General features: G+C 40.1%; 1 long non-coding RNA gene across 4 annotated transcripts in view; it reads right to left on the bottom strand.

The window, feature by feature from the left end:
* LOC149916276 (uncharacterized) overlaps nucleotides 1-15,674 on the bottom strand; it is a 189,752-nt gene that overhangs the window by 50,349 nt on the left and 123,729 nt on the right. Inside the window, exon 1 of one of the 4 annotated variants that reach the window (XR_016470399.1) lies at nucleotides 15,249-15,327. The exons of the other annotated variants lie outside the window; for them this stretch is intronic. This is a non-coding gene — a long non-coding RNA (uncharacterized LOC149916276). Of the gene's footprint in view, nucleotides 1-15,248; nucleotides 15,328-15,674 lie in introns of those variants that run through there. 4 annotated transcript variants of the gene reach the window in all.

Below are 15,674 nucleotides of genomic sequence, written 5' to 3'. Positions count from 1 at the left end.
GGGCATCAGTCAGCATCCTCACCAGCTGTGATTATAGGAGAACATCTCAAAATAAATGTCTTAGGATCAGGAAAATGTTTTCTTGGACAGTTAGTATCAAAAGTAGCCTCCTTCTTTCCATTTTCTGATTGAACAATATATTATTTCCTAGTAGTGAATTTTTAAAACTAATATTTGAGGTTCCAGAAAAACCCCATTCTCAGAAATATAGCTCAGTTTGCTCTGTAATGATCTTTTAATATATTAGCAAAGCTAGACAAAAGCTAACCCACAAATCAATAAATTTCACTTCAGTATCTATTCCATGCAATTTGCCAACAATGCTTGTTGAAAAAGTTGGTAATGCGTATGCACAGTCACCATCCACTGTTTTATAGCCTTGTATCTGGGATGTGCTCTGAGTAGATCAGGGCTGTTAAACACCCAGCTATGGGTGCTGAACCAGTCCTTTAGTAACAAAAGCTCAACTCAGCCAAACCAGATTCAAGTTAAAAGGAGACAAAAATTCAAAACCAGGTGTATATTCACAGTTAATCCTGCTTCACTTTCCTAATTTATTTAAAAGCTGCATGTTGGATGTTCTTGAACTGCAAAGTCACAAATCCTTTCATATTAAACCTAGATTTTGCATCATTATAGATCTTAAGTGTATTTACCAACATACATTCTCTGCACCACTTTGTAGAACATTACCTCCTAAAAAGATTAGGAAAAAGGCAGTATAAAATTCAAGTTAAGCAGATATAAATCCCATTTCATTAAATGGATTTTTTCTCTTGCACAAACTAAGATTTGCCTGTGTTTTTGAGGTAGGCTTTCCACAACCTACAGTGCTGTGTAAGAACAGCTCTGTTTTAAGCGTGCCATTAAGGACACTGGGTTAAATAAATCCAACAAAACACTAATTAACATGTTTTCATTACTTGTTTCTTGACAACAAAAACAGCATAATGAGGATCAGCTACTGCTTACTGCACTTTGTAGATTTCATAGACACCATCACTTTGACACTCATCCCTTCATCCCATTATAACATAGCAGGGCTCAGGTATACACAGGTAGCATACAGCTGTGGGTACTGAAGCATTAATGCATTGACAAAAGCTGTATTCAAGTGCTTCTCAATAAAGGCAGGACAAAGAGATGATTTGGACTGCGTGCTGCTTAATTAGAATTGGCTCTCCCAAGGGAAAGTGCAATCCCTGACATGTCACCTGAAGGCAAATTCCAGGATCCTTCTCAAAAGCTCATCAGGGGAAATGAGGCACATCCTGTTTACTTTTCAGCTCATTAACAGCTCCACACACAGACACCTCACCAAGTTTGCGGGATTTATGCATTTATGCAATGGAGGTTTTGTAGGTATAGAAATTTTCATCTGCATTCCACTTAATGCCTCTGCTTTTTTAAATGTATCTTTCTATCCAGGTAGTATTCTGATTGTCGTTTCATAAAGGCTTTAAACCAAAGACAAAAGGATGAACCTACAAAGAACAGGTGGACATTATGATACAATATCTTATACCACTTGTGGATACTACTGCCAGCAATAGGAGCACACTGCTGCAGTCCCACTAGCCCATGTATGGGAGCCCAGGGGACAGCCCTGCATCGTGGTCACTGGGACAGCTGTGCTCATGTGCAGTGCAGCACTGAATAACAGCTTTTGTAAACTGCTGAATGAATCCCTTTGCTAATCTGCAACCGTGTAAATTTTTCTCAAAGCTGCAGAGATGCTTTGCTTTCCCTTCCCATCAAGTTTTATTTTGCTGAGGCCCGTCGCATAGTCACGAGTCTCATCAACAGCTGTTTTTTTCTTTTGAGCTTGCTCTGTCATTCTGGGAGCTGAATTTTTTGCTGATAAAGCGTAATAGGAGCTGCTTCCTGCTACACCACAGCGCAGCAGATGTTGCAGTTGTGGTAGCCCTAAAGCTGAGCTCCCTAGCAAACTTCCCTTCATTTACACAAGTGTGCATCATATTTGTTTTCCCAGCAGCGGGTGGAAGCAGGCATCAAATAAACATCTTCCATTTTACCTGAGATCGTTTGGGTGAACGTGGCCCCAGAAAGCAGTAGGATAAGAAAGACAGCACAAACATCACCTTAAAGGAATGGGGACAGGAAGGTGCTGCTCCACCTCCAGCTCAGTGGACGCTTCAGACAATGCTTGTGGAGCCTGTTCCTACAGGGAGGTGGTGACTCTTCTGTAGCCCTAAGCAGTCTACTCCAGTGACTAATTATCCCTACAACTGAAAAGTTTCCCCCCATATCTAACTTATCTCTTCTTGCTTTCATGTAAGCTCATCATTTCTTGCCCTGTCCCCAGCGGACGTGAAAAACAGATTATTCTTTTTCCCCAAACAGCAGCTTTTTGCTTACATTTTCTCAGCCTTCTTTGCTTAACCTCTAGACTAAACAAATCAAATTCTTTCGGTCTGTCTTTGTAACTTGCGTTTTCTTTTACCATCCTTCTTGCTCACCTCTGGGTCTCTCTCCACTCATCACACAGCTTTTGGGCTGGGCAGTGTCCAGGGCTGGATATGCAGCCTAGCTGACTTGTGAACTGCTGAACAAAAGCCTCTCCTCTTGAATTTAACAGGCAATATTTCAATTCTCTTTTATATTCTCTGCACTGGTGTATATTGATTTTGACACTGGAAATGGTTTGACTTAAAGGAAACAAGTAAAAAACAAAAGATCTCAAAGCAGAATCTTCCCTTATATAAGGAAAATAGCTGCTGGACCCACAGCAGCTGGCTAGCTAGAGTGGACACATACCTACACATGCAAGCAGAGGAACAGCAAATGCCTCCACAATGGCTAATTCCCATTTGGGAACACTATAGCAGCCAGTGGGAGGTGGAGATACAAATCACTGAAATAGAAGTACCTATTGAGCAGTATTGTACAATTCATTCAGCCAGAGCCCTTAACTTGAGAGACAAATTCTCAAAATCAAATCTCCAGGCCAGAATAAGCAGACACCTCAATCTGAACACCACGGGAGAAACTCTGCTTTTGACTGCTCAATGCTATTTTAGTCACTTCAGGAAGAAGCCCCTCAGCTCAGCTTGTACTGACATACAAGGTCAGAGGGGACTAAGCAGGTACACGACATGCTTGTTGTTTTAATGTCATCTGCATCAGCATCGAAGCCCCCAGAGGAAAAAAAGATGCATAGCAGTATGTTTTTGGTGTATTCCGAGTCATGAACTAGAGGAAGGAAAGGACGGCGTAGTTCCATCCTGAGACAGAAAAGGAAACCAGACCAGGTGTTGAGAAAAAATTCATCCAGTGTATTTCAAAGTCTGAAATGACATTTTCACGTCTGATTGAAGTGATCAGGCAGGGGAGAAAATTGCACCTTACCCTTCAACATGTAGAGTCAGCCAAGGCAGAGCCAGCAGACACTCCAGAGTTATTTGGGTTCCTATTTATGCATCATCCATTTCCCCAGCTCTCTTTTTGTGTTCACCACTCCTGTATCACAGAGACTCTTTCAGGTGAACCCCTTACCTTGAGATTTAAAGCAAGGCTGCAGCTCTGTCACCAGTATATTTTCCATGTACATTCTCAAACCACAGCATGACTAAGCCTCTTGCAATCACTTACTGTTAAGAGAAATCATTTCCCTTTATAGACAAGGAAACAAAGCAAGAATTATTCATCTGCTCTTCACATGCCAAAATAGTGTTTCAGTAAGATTTCCATCTATATGAATCAGAGATGGAGATTCTTTGAAGATTTACTATCAAAACCTCCATCCTATTACAATAAAGCTAAGCAAATGTCCCACAAGGCACTGTTACTGCTTTTGAAACAAATATTTCACAAAAAGAAGTCAGATACCTAACACATCATCCCAACGCTTCTACTGAAGCACCTTCTCTTACAGAAAACAATTACATAAATGCGAGGATAAAACTAAGTTGTTAATCTGAAGGTTCACCTGCTAACAAAGGCAACACAAATGTTACAAGATTTGTAGTTCATCATTCAAAAGATATTTCTGCTAACACCATGCATTTCTGTAGATCAAGACTGCAGTCCACTCACTGCAAGGTGAAGAGTCTGGTTTTGCTGGTGCAGGAGCAGCTCACTTAGAACAGACTACAATTTCCCATCTTTCCTAATTTTCAACCTTGGGAATTGAGAGCCAGAGGCTGAAGGGCTGATATGCCCAAAGCAAGTGGTGAGCACTCAGTGGGGTGTTCCCAGCTGTGCCCATTGTCCTTGTAAGTGATATCTTTTCAATATCTAAAGGGTGGTGGTCTATAAGAAAGAAGGGAACAGACTATCAGGATGCATTGGGATAGGACAAGGGGAAATGGTTCCAAACTAAAAGAGGAGAGATTTAGACTGAATAAAAGGAAGTTGTTTTTTTTTTTTTTTTTTTTTGTTTTTGTTTTTTTTTTTTTTTTTTAAATCAGGGTGGTGAGGCACTGGCACAGGTTGTTCAGAGAGGTTGTAGATGCCCCATCCCTGCAGACACTCCAGGTCAGGCTGGACAGGGCTCTGAGCACTTGATCAGCTGCAGGTGTCCCTGTTCAGTGCAGGGCAGTTGGACCAGATGGCCTTGAAAGGTTCCTTCCAACTCAAATGATTCTATGATAATACGATTCTAAGATCTTTCATTGAGTCACTGCAGCAAAAATCACCTTCTCCTGCTAGAATAGGCTGCTGCTACAGTAATTCCCAAGTAAGATAATGAGTACTAACTCACTTATCACTGACATTTAAACCCATGTCTAATTAGAGCAGACAGACTAGCACAGATCTACAAAATTGGATGAAAGCAATCCTTCGAAAGCAAGGCCTTTCTGAGCTGACTTGCACTCAGCTTTCAGGGAACAGCAAGGAGTTAGGGGGTTGCACATCAACTGCTATGCTTTGCCATGCCAAGAGTTCTGCACTGAACACACCAGTTTTGCTGTACACAAGTAAAAAAAAAAAAGACTTTGGTTTGTGCATGGCCTCAGGTTCTTTCTTATCTTAAACAAACAATAAAAGTTTTCGGAAAATTCCAGAAGGGCCTTTTTATTTTCTCCTTTTGAAATGGATAATGCTTTTTCTATTTATTACAAACCCTTTAAAAACATAATGAAAACTAAGATCAAGAATATCAAGTTGTTTTGGTCAGACTTGCCAAGGGTAGATTTGCAGAGAGATACAAAACTTCCAACAAAGCATTAAAGGGCTGCACCCTGGCTGCAACAGATCCTACACACAGGTTAGGAAAGGAATTTAGCTGGGACAGCAATCAGTGCCAGCTGCAGGCTTTTCCATTTCCAAGATACCCTACACTTGTTTAAAGCAATTCTGCAGAACAGAGCTTGATATTTTTGCCAGCAAATGAGTTACCACTGGTGCCGGCAAGAGGAATCCCTGCCAGCTGCAGGTAAAGGCAGCAGTAGGCCTGAGCCAAGAGGGACAGCCCACGTGTAAGAGGATCTCAGATCATCCTGACCTACATTCCATTTTTTTTTTCTTCATTTTTTATTAAATTAATGAACCACATTTATTCCTGGCATTAAATAATTCACTTGAAATTCATTGGGATCACCACCAGACGTTATCTTGAACAAACAGAAGAAAATAGGCTGGTTAGCAACTACATCAATTTCAGCTTTTAAATACTGAGGATAAAAGAGTTAAATTCTGAGATCACACCCACGTGGAGACCTGTCAGCCCTGAGTTTGCTCAGCAGAGAAGAGGAACAAGCACTCGCAGAGGCGCCGCCAACCGCGCGGCTGACGCCCAAGAAATGACAAGTTTCTGAACATTGATTCTGCTCAGCTCTGCTGTGCTCTTCAGTCTTCTTCCTCACTTTCAATGGCACTTAACATTTTATCTTAGGCTAAACAACAACAATAAGAAAACCACACCTGCTCTAACTCTTATTTAGGGTCGGCAGTTTCAGTCATTATAAATGCAGGGATCCAAGCAGTGGTGATGGCAGCCAGCACAATGAGGCAGGTGCTGAGCAAGTTTTCTGTCATAGGCAGCTCTGCCAGCATATATCTGGCCTGCAGCACCCTTGCTATTTCTGTCCTGGATATCTCTGGAGGAATGACTGCCAAGTGAAAAGCACTGTACCAATTTGTGGGCTGGTTTTGTGATGCACATAAATGAGTTCTTGGATAGTTCACGTTTGCATTGACTCGTGATTTAAGTGCGAATTTAAATTCTGGTATGTCTAAAGGGGAAAGGTTTGCACATTGCTATGCAAGTCTGCCAGCTGGCTTCCGCTGTGACTTTGTTCCTTTGCTTTTAGAACTAAAACACGAGGCTTAAAACAGTTGTTTTAATATTTAGCACTGTAGAAGGTCATGTTCATACCAGAGCCCTGGAGAAAAGAGCTCTTGGGTAACGAGGAGAATGTCAGCATGCATAGGACACATCAGCTGCATCATTTTTATAACTTACCTCTAATGACAATGCACTGTTAAATATAAGGCTTTGCCAAGGACTGATAAAGAACAGCAAACTGGAAATGAGAATAAACATCAGATTGATGTACATGTATTCTTTGATAAAGCAAAGACATGGGCTAGGCTGTAGTGATCTCTTCTGGCTTTAAAACACAAAGGTGATATTAAGGTGCAAATTTCAGCCTCACATGCCAAACACATGACACTTGTGTATGGTTTCAAGGCATTAGCTGAGCCCCTAGATACTAGGCAACACTTGTCTTACACTTGATGTACTGTATACTTGTCTCCTAAATCTACTCTTATTTTCTTTCCTTTATAGTCTGCCCTTTACTGCCCAAAATTGCTCACTCTTTTTTCTCTGGCAGCCTCAGACCCCAGTCACTATATTTATTTTTAATGTACCTTTGTGATCATCAAAAGTAGATGGACAATTCCTCAATGCTGACATGAACACACATCACACTGCCTACCATGTTACAATAGAGCCCAACAAATTATCCAAAATAGCCCCACTTCTCCTATCAAGCTGAATTAACAGATACCTATCATAGAATCATTAAGGAAGGAAAAGACCACTAAGATCATCAGCCATCAACCCATCAGCACCCATGATACAAAGAAGCAGACATGGCAGGATAAAACAGCAGCCAGCTGAACTGCCACTTGATTTATTTCAAGATGTTGTGTAAGATAGTCAAAGGTTTTAAAATTAGAGGCACTAATTTCAAAGTACGCTTAATTATTCACTGTGTGTGTTGTGACTCCTCAACCTTGTGCCTGGCACACAGCTCCTGTACTCTTGGTAATCCATCTGCCAGAGCCCCATCCTCCTCTCATTTGAGTAAAGGAGAAGCTGGGATGAAAAGACTCCACTTGGGCCATGATCTGAGTCATTCAGTGGGCTTATTGCTTCCACAAGCTTCTGCTAATTGCCAGAAACAAGAAGTCAAATTACTCTTCGCTATGATAAATCTTGATTCTGGTTTATTAAAAAGTCTACTAAATAAGGTTGAATTTTTTTTTCAAACTTCCACTTGCACACAGTGCACCAAATTACCATGATGAGAGCCATCTCGTTTTGGGATGTGTTGACATAAATATCTATACACTTGCTTATTAAAAAAAAACCTTGCCCTTACTGTTGTCCTAAGCATTATAAATGGCAAATTTTCCTCTAACCAGCTGTTAAATTTCTTCTTTCCCTCCAATAAACAAAATCTTTGTTATGTTTTCATACTGTACTTTTACAGTCATGTCAAACAAAGTTCACATCACAAAGACCTTGCAATTCAAATGCACCACACGAGGCACAGCAAGGTAATAAAACAAGTAGAGGAGGAGGGCATGATGAAATATGATAATGCAACAAGAGTGGTCTAAGAAAGGTTTGGAAAAGGCTTGGAAAGAAATACTATACTCAAGTCTCTGTTGCTTTCAGCTGCAGTGGCTATTTCTGATTTGTTCCACTGTGCAAACAAATGCTGAAAAAGCCATGTTATTAAAACACAGATGTGTGGAAGGGACTTAATTCCTTCCAAATATGTCAGCATAGTCTCAGCTAGGCCATCTTTCTCACAGCCATCAAGTAGGCTGCCTGCCCAGCATCCAAGCTGCAATGGCTTCTGCTCTACACATGGAGAAGAAACATGGCAATTATACTGAAATAATTTGTTTTTATCCAGAAACTTGATAAATGTAACTGATCACTTGAAAATGTAAAAAAAAAATGCAAATTTAGCAAAGATTTGTTTTCCCTGCTGATCCACTGTTAACAGCAGAAACTCTCCTCAAACAAACATAAATGCGTAGCAATGAGAAAACAGCCATGCAGCCACAGTTGCTCAGACTGACACAGAGAGGATAGAGACAGATAATGGCAATACTTTTGGAAAGTATTGTTAATACTTCAGTACTGCAGCGCTTTTTGTAGCTAACTGGTTTATACTTGGAAACACAAGTAGATGGTTCAGACTGCATGTAGGCACTGCTGAGAGATCTGTTCCCACAAGATAATTGCTGGGACACAAGAACAAAGACTTACATACAGCTTCGGGTTGCAAGAGCTGCACCAAGCTGTTAAAGACAGCCGTGATTTAAAAACCCTGCGTGGTGTTGAGGAGCGGAACCTTCAGTTACTGAATGCATGAGGTGTAATGGCATCCAGTAAAACCCAAGTCTTAGTGAAACCTAACAAGTAGGAAGAAATACTTCAGTTCAGTTTGGTGCTTTTCTCTGCCTTTTGCAAATAGCTGGTGAGTCAAAGGAGCCAACACACCAAGCCAGGGAATGACTTAAAGCCCAAAGGCAACCAGAGTTACTAAAAATTACTAATAGGAAAAACCCTTAAGTCCTCAAAAAGGTGAGAGCTGTTTTTAACATCCCTGTTAAAATATACATCTGCCTCCATTACTTGGGAATCAAAAACTTTTTTCTTTCCTTTTTTTCCCCTCATCTGATACACACCTTCTCCTCCTGCCATTCACAAACATAACCACAGCAGCACCCAGCGTGACACATTCCACTCTCCCCTCCTTCAAAGCATAGCAAAAATCAGATTTATTGAATACCGAACACAGCAGCATTTCAGATGTCAAATATCCTCGTGCTAAAATACATATATCCTTGACAAACTAATTGTTTTTCTGTGGCACTGTGACCTAGTCAAAGCCTGGACCTGCTCTGAAGCCCCAATCAGGGGGCTGACAGCAGAAAGAGTGATGGATGGCAAAGGCAGCCACATGCTCTGGCTGAGCAGGCTCCATGTACCGCCCATCCATCACTCTGACAGCTTCAGAAATTCTGTACAAATTTATCTACAGGGTGCTAAGAAGGCAGAAGGCACAGCATATATCCCTCCGGATGAAGGGGTAGATAACCAGAAAGGAACGTTAGGCCATTTAGTTTTCCAGAAGTAAATTGGTAAATCCCATTTGGCCCCACCGTAATGCAAGTGAGAATACACCAGTAAGAAATGCCATGGCATTATAACTGTGCAAATGATAATGATGTAATAAAACAATTAAAAAAAAATACAAACAGTTGTTGGAAAAAGATTTTTCCCCTCCCTGCTTTTATTTAAAGAAAAGAAGGCAAGGGAATGGTAACAATTAAGTAGAGCCTGGGCACTGCATGTGCCAAAAAGAGGAAAAAGTCATAACATAATTGAGTTTTTCACTACCGACTGCTGGAGCTTTAAATCAGGACTTCACTGACACAACGATTTAACAGTTTTTCAAGCCATAAGTAAAGAGATACTCCACATTATTTTGCTGAGAGCGATGACAATATTCTCTTTGCCTATACACTCTTCTCCAAGCTGACACAGCATGTGCTTGCATCGTATCTGTCACACTGCTCTCGTTAATGCAATCCACCAGAATAAACCTTGCTTCATCTAGTAGTAATGCATCATTACATTCACTATCTCAGGATCTAACAGAACTGACGCTTCTCTTTTATACACTGGGAGGGAAAGCAGTTTGGCTGCAGCAGCAAAAAAACGCGCTTTAGTAATAAGGTGTAGTCAAGACAGAGTTAAGCAGAAATTCATACCCCTCATGTAAATCTTTTTATTGGTTCTGCCTTTTACTTTTCTGTCTGGAAGGAAACAGCCCGACTGCACAAGACGTGTCACTGAGTATTTAGATTGAGAACTTCCTGCAGGTGATACAGTGCTTTTCTATAGCTTTGAAGATTAGAGAATTGAATACACACATTAAGCAAACAACTGCCTGTCAAATTTTCGAATGCTCCCCTGCAATAAGAGAGAGAATCATAATTGCCAGAACTGTTTTGTGTGCTTTGTTTTGTAAATGAACATCCTGCTTTAATCAATCAACACTCCTCTTTAATTAGTAAATTTGTGATCTGAACACCTCCTCTTGCTTTATTTTAATAAACTCCTGTGGTGTCTTGTACCATGTTTATATGCTCTGCAACATCAACAAGGGTGTTCTCAGAATTACCAGATCATTTTATTGTTATACAAACATTGACTTCCGAGTTAGCTCCTCTAGATACAGTGTTATGTCACCCCTAAGCATTTGCTTTTAATCAGACATATCAAGAAAAAAATTGTCCCCCCCCCTTCAGTTCTGCAGTGTATAAGCTGAATTCTTTTACAAGTGTTCGTTCCCTCCACCGTGCAAGAACGCAGGCCATGCTTAGTGCATGCTCATACAGCCACAACTCACACCCAAAACAACCAAATTTTCCCTGGCTCCAGGCTCAGAAGCAGAAATAATGATCACCGCAGCACTATGGCAGCTGTAACGATGGCACGCACACCTAGAACCAAGGAGTTGATTTCACAACTGAGTACTTAAGTAGCTCCTGAGCTCATAACATAGAGACTATATGAGAGTGAAAACCTTTCACCTGGCTAATTGCTGGCTCCTGAGAGCCACTGGTTGCTATTTAGATAAGTTAAGTCAAGAAATTAAAAAAAAACTCAACACAATTTAATTTACCCGAAGTAGTTCAGGTCCTCTATAGAAGCACAATTAGCATTTCTACCCCATGCTCCCTAACAGCTCCAACCCCACGATTTTACTTTTGTAATTTCCCCTGGATAAGAAAGTAGTAAATCAAAACATTATTAAGGCAACCTTATTAAAATTCTCTAAACCTTTCTGGGTCAAACTTCATTTAGTTGGACTATTTCATTTCCATTCTTAAGTTCAGTGTTATTATTCAAAATAATCCTTGCTATTATATTAATAACACCAAAGAAGTCACGCCATGCAAAAAGCATTCGGTTTAAGAAGAGGTTTTGACCATGAAGAAGGGCAATCAAAGAAGTGCAGGGGCGTTCAAGAGACAGCGTAAAGAATAGACGTCTCTTTGATAACGGTTAAAACTGTCTACTCCAGATCACAATGCTGGTGTTGTTCGTGCTTGGCTGACCATATGGAAATTAAGCTTTTCCCCTGTTCTTCACTGCTGCTTTCCCAATGTTGCCTTCTGAGCCATTTAATTACACTCTGTCATAAAATGGGGCGCCGGGTCCAAGAGGAACAAGGATCACCTAAGTGCTATTGTAATCACCGGCAGGCTTGTATGGGCAACGGAGGTGAAAACCTTTACACTTCAGAAAGAGAAGAAAATGCATTTCATCAGTCACAACACAATGCCCCTCCTAAGCCTAAACAATTGCAAATGTACAGGCACTGGGACACCGCCATAGCCACAATAAGGCCATTCATATAGACTTTGCTGAGGCAAGATAGGGCAAAAGGGTCAGAGGGCTATGAACTTTGATCTATGGTTTCAGATTTGGCAGGCCTTAAAAAACCTCCTGCTTCAGTAAGTTTCTTGATTAAGCTAATAAGAATTACACAAGAAGTGCTGTGATCTTAGCACTGCATCGGATTAGCTGCCTAGACGGTGTTCTGTGAAGCCTAAAAATCTCATCAAGAAGCATAATGAGAAATAGACTATGGAAATGTTGAGAAAAAGGTCTCGAGTTTGCGTTTTAATTATGCAGGCAGAGGTTTGAAATGAAAGTTACCTGAGAGCAGCGGCTTCTGAAGAAGCAGAGGACAATTTGTCTGTGAAAACAGATTTCTTAACTGAGCAAAACGCAATTTGCAAATAAAAAGCTCAGAAGTGTTTTTCAAGATGAACCTTCATTAATACAGGAACAGTTTTACTTTTGCCATCTTCCATATAATAGCATACGGGACTTAAATTCGTGTAAGTTGCACAAATTAGTTCAACAAAAGAATGCCGTCATAAGCATCAGGAATATCCACCCTTACCTAATTAAAACCGTGTCAAAGAAGTGCAAAAATCTTTCTTGTTGCAAAAGCTTACCAATTAATCCCTGAATTGGGCCATTAGTGTATTAAGAATTTTGTCTATTTAATTAGCTATCACTGTGCTAGACCTTTTTAGATCATATTACTGTATAATTTATCAAATTAATCAAATATAATTCATCCTTGAATTGTCAGGGTTATTCTTTTACCAGAGATATGTTTTGAAAATCATCACTGATAACGAAAAGAAATCTGAGGACCCTCAGCAAGCGTACACTCAGGAACATCAAACGTTCCATGAAAAGAACTAGATGTTAATATAATCATAAAACTCGTACTCCAATATGCTTAGCCCATTGTTATGTTTTCTAGTCTGTAGCTGGCTCAGATGATCAAGTCTTGGTGTACTGGTTTATAGTTCCTTATACATCGCAGAGGTGTAAGCCAAGATCCAGGTTTAGAAGCTGGATAGTAAAAGCTTGATAAGTGTGCTTGCCTCTGATCAAGCACCAGTAAAGGTAGCCATGTCCACGGCTCTATATGGAATGGAGAAGGACAAACCTTTAGCTACATGATTGATTAAAAAGCAAAACAAACAAAACAAACAAAACCCAACAAAATCGCAAACCAAAAAGCAGAAAACATCCAGATGACATCTTTGGGCATCACCCAGCTCCATGGTGGGTTGCTGTTCACAAGGACACAAAACACTCCTATAAAGATAGGGCGCACCATGAGCTGACTGCAGAGCAGTACTAGGCAACTGCATTCATCATTATGCTAATTCTCAGCCACAAGTTTTGATAAGTCTCTTTAGCATCTTGCACTGTATGCTCGCACATCAACAGCAAAACGTTTCCCAGGAAATATTCCGAAATTGTTTCTTTGAGAAGTAAAGTTCATTTGTGGGTCAATGGGGGTAATTACGGCAGAATGAGCCTCCTAACTCCAACAACACTTTCATATTTCAACAGCACTCCTTCCCATGATTCCCAAGCTACTGATTTCTCCTGTTCGGTATGCTTCTCCTCTCAGGAAAATAGTAACAATAAAAGAAAGCTAATCACTGCTATCAATTAGGAATCATCTCATAGAACAAGATTATATTCTGAAATTAAAAAAGAAAAAAAGCATTGCACCATGCTTGCTAACATTCATATTTATATTGCTGATGTGTCTCACTGCCCGGCATCACTTTATCAGCTGCAAAGGATGCTGGAAAAACACACTACAAAGGGCATTTTCGAGCATGCTTATAATTCCTCACCATTGCTGTGTTCTGCACAGGAGTTTGAAAGAGGATGATATTATTATATCTTGTCCATACATCAGGCTGCCGGGAGAACCAGGAGAAGCTTTTGAAGTTACACTAAAATAAAACCTGGTGCCAAATCCAACACAGCGTGTTGAATCAAGTTGTTGAACTTGCTAGAAAGCCATTTACATATACAAGCTGCACTAATTGCAAGATAATACATTTGTTTATCTTCAATTAGCCAAAACGCACAGCATAAGCTTACATGTCATTTGTGCTGTCTTGCACACACTTTTTTTTATTACTGTTACAAGAACATTTTTCCAATCAAGCATGTTAACAGCAAAATTAAAATCTAACACGAGTAAACTATCCTTTAACGTCAATAGAGAAGAAAGGAAACATCAGTAGTAAACAAAACAGCAGCACACTGAAACAGAAAGCAATGGTCAGTGCAAACAGCTACGGACACAGGAGAGAGTGGTGGCCCTGCATTACAGTATTCTTCCATCACTTGTGACAAATGCACAGATTATGTATACGTTTTAAAATTCAGAGCCTCCTTCTTGAAAAGCTTAGGCTATTTTCTTGCTATCGCCTATCTGAACATGCTTGCTTACACTCCCTACCACACAGCAGTGAAAGCCACTCACAAAGGTTTAACATGATTTAGCTGTAAAAAAGACACTCCTATGAAGATGTTAAACTAGAAATGCAGACCAGAATCCTTCCCTTCTATCTTACTGCAGGCATAAGGGAAGCACTCGTTTATAAAGAGATGAAGCCTATATTCCCTGGTTTTGCTTCTGTTTTGACTGTATTCCCAGATTTATAACTGCTGAACTGTTGACTAAACTGCTTTTGCTTCCGCCTTCACTAGATATCTCAGCCTAACCTTACAGTGCCTTTCAGGAACTGACATGCTGCCAAGCAGCCACGTACAACATCTCCTAAAGAAAGATTGTTCCTCAAGTAAGCGAGAATACGGAACAAGTGTGCCCAAAGCGTCTCAACGTCCTTATAAGATCAGCAGACATGGATTTCACACACTGGGTTAAACTCTTGGCTGTGGGCTGTGCCACAAACCCCAAGATGTGTCAGTCGTAAGAACTGGTACGTGGCACCTGTTTACCTAGAAACATTAGACAAAGACATGGATTTTGCAAGGATTAAAAAGTCATCTAACTTGTGAGGACTGCACGATGCAACAGGACTTTGATTTATTGCATTATCACCAGGATTTGCTCCTTAGAAGTGTAACTAAAAGACAGATCTCAGCATGGGTCTGACAAGCAGATCTGAAGTAGAAAAACATGCATTTATCAACATATCTGAAAATAGTACTCTGTTGGAAAAGAATAATTGTGTCAATTGCAAATAATGTATAATTTGATTTTCAGCTGCATCAGTTTCCTACTCCATTCATAATTATTGTGTTATCTCAACCTGCTGAGCCTACCCATGAGCTAAAAAAAAAGCCTAGATTCAGATAAAAAAAAATACAGCATGATTGCTACAAACAAGAGGCAACAGAACATGGAGACAATCAAAGCAACAGAGACACAATAAGACCAGCCATCAGCAACAAGATCAGGGCACATTTTTGTCAGTGTTCTGGCAAAGAACAGTTCCCTTTAGAAATTTCCATCTAATCTATGAAAATTTTGCCCACATCCATTAATGTTAATATATATACATAAATCAAATAATATCTGATTTATATCAAGTACTGGAACAGGCTGTCCAAAGAGGTGGTTTAGTCTCCTCTGAAAATATTCAAGACTTGTCTGGATGCCTACCTGTGCAACCTCCTGTAGGAAATCTGCTTTAGAAGATGAATTGGACTAGATGATCTCCAGAGCTCCCTTCCAACCCCTGCAATAATGTGATTTATTAGTATTATCAGAAATTTATTAGCGTTATCACAAAATGTGCTTTAGGCAAAGCAGAAAAATACCCAAGTATAAGCACATAGGCATACTCAAAGCAACTTTCTTTTCTGCTGAATTTAAATCAAAGCCAAAGAGGTACCACCTGGTGCTGTGCTGGTCAGAGAGACTTGCTAACAGCTGGATTCAAAAGGAGGTTACAACACAAAAGCTTTGGTTTAATTTTACTCAGAGTTAAGAGGTGACATAAAACAATTCACAAATGCAAAAAGACCAAGAAGGGAGAAAGATCAATACGAAAAGAATTAGAGCATAAGTTTTCAGATAGATGTGCCA

The sequence above is a fragment of the Phasianus colchicus genome, chromosome 12 (assembly GCF_987193195.1).
Source record: "Phasianus colchicus chromosome 12, bPhaCol1.hap1.1, whole genome shotgun sequence".
Lineage (NCBI taxonomy): Eukaryota > Metazoa > Chordata > Aves > Galliformes > Phasianidae > Phasianus > Phasianus colchicus.
This window is presented reverse-complemented; position numbering and strand designations above follow the sequence as displayed.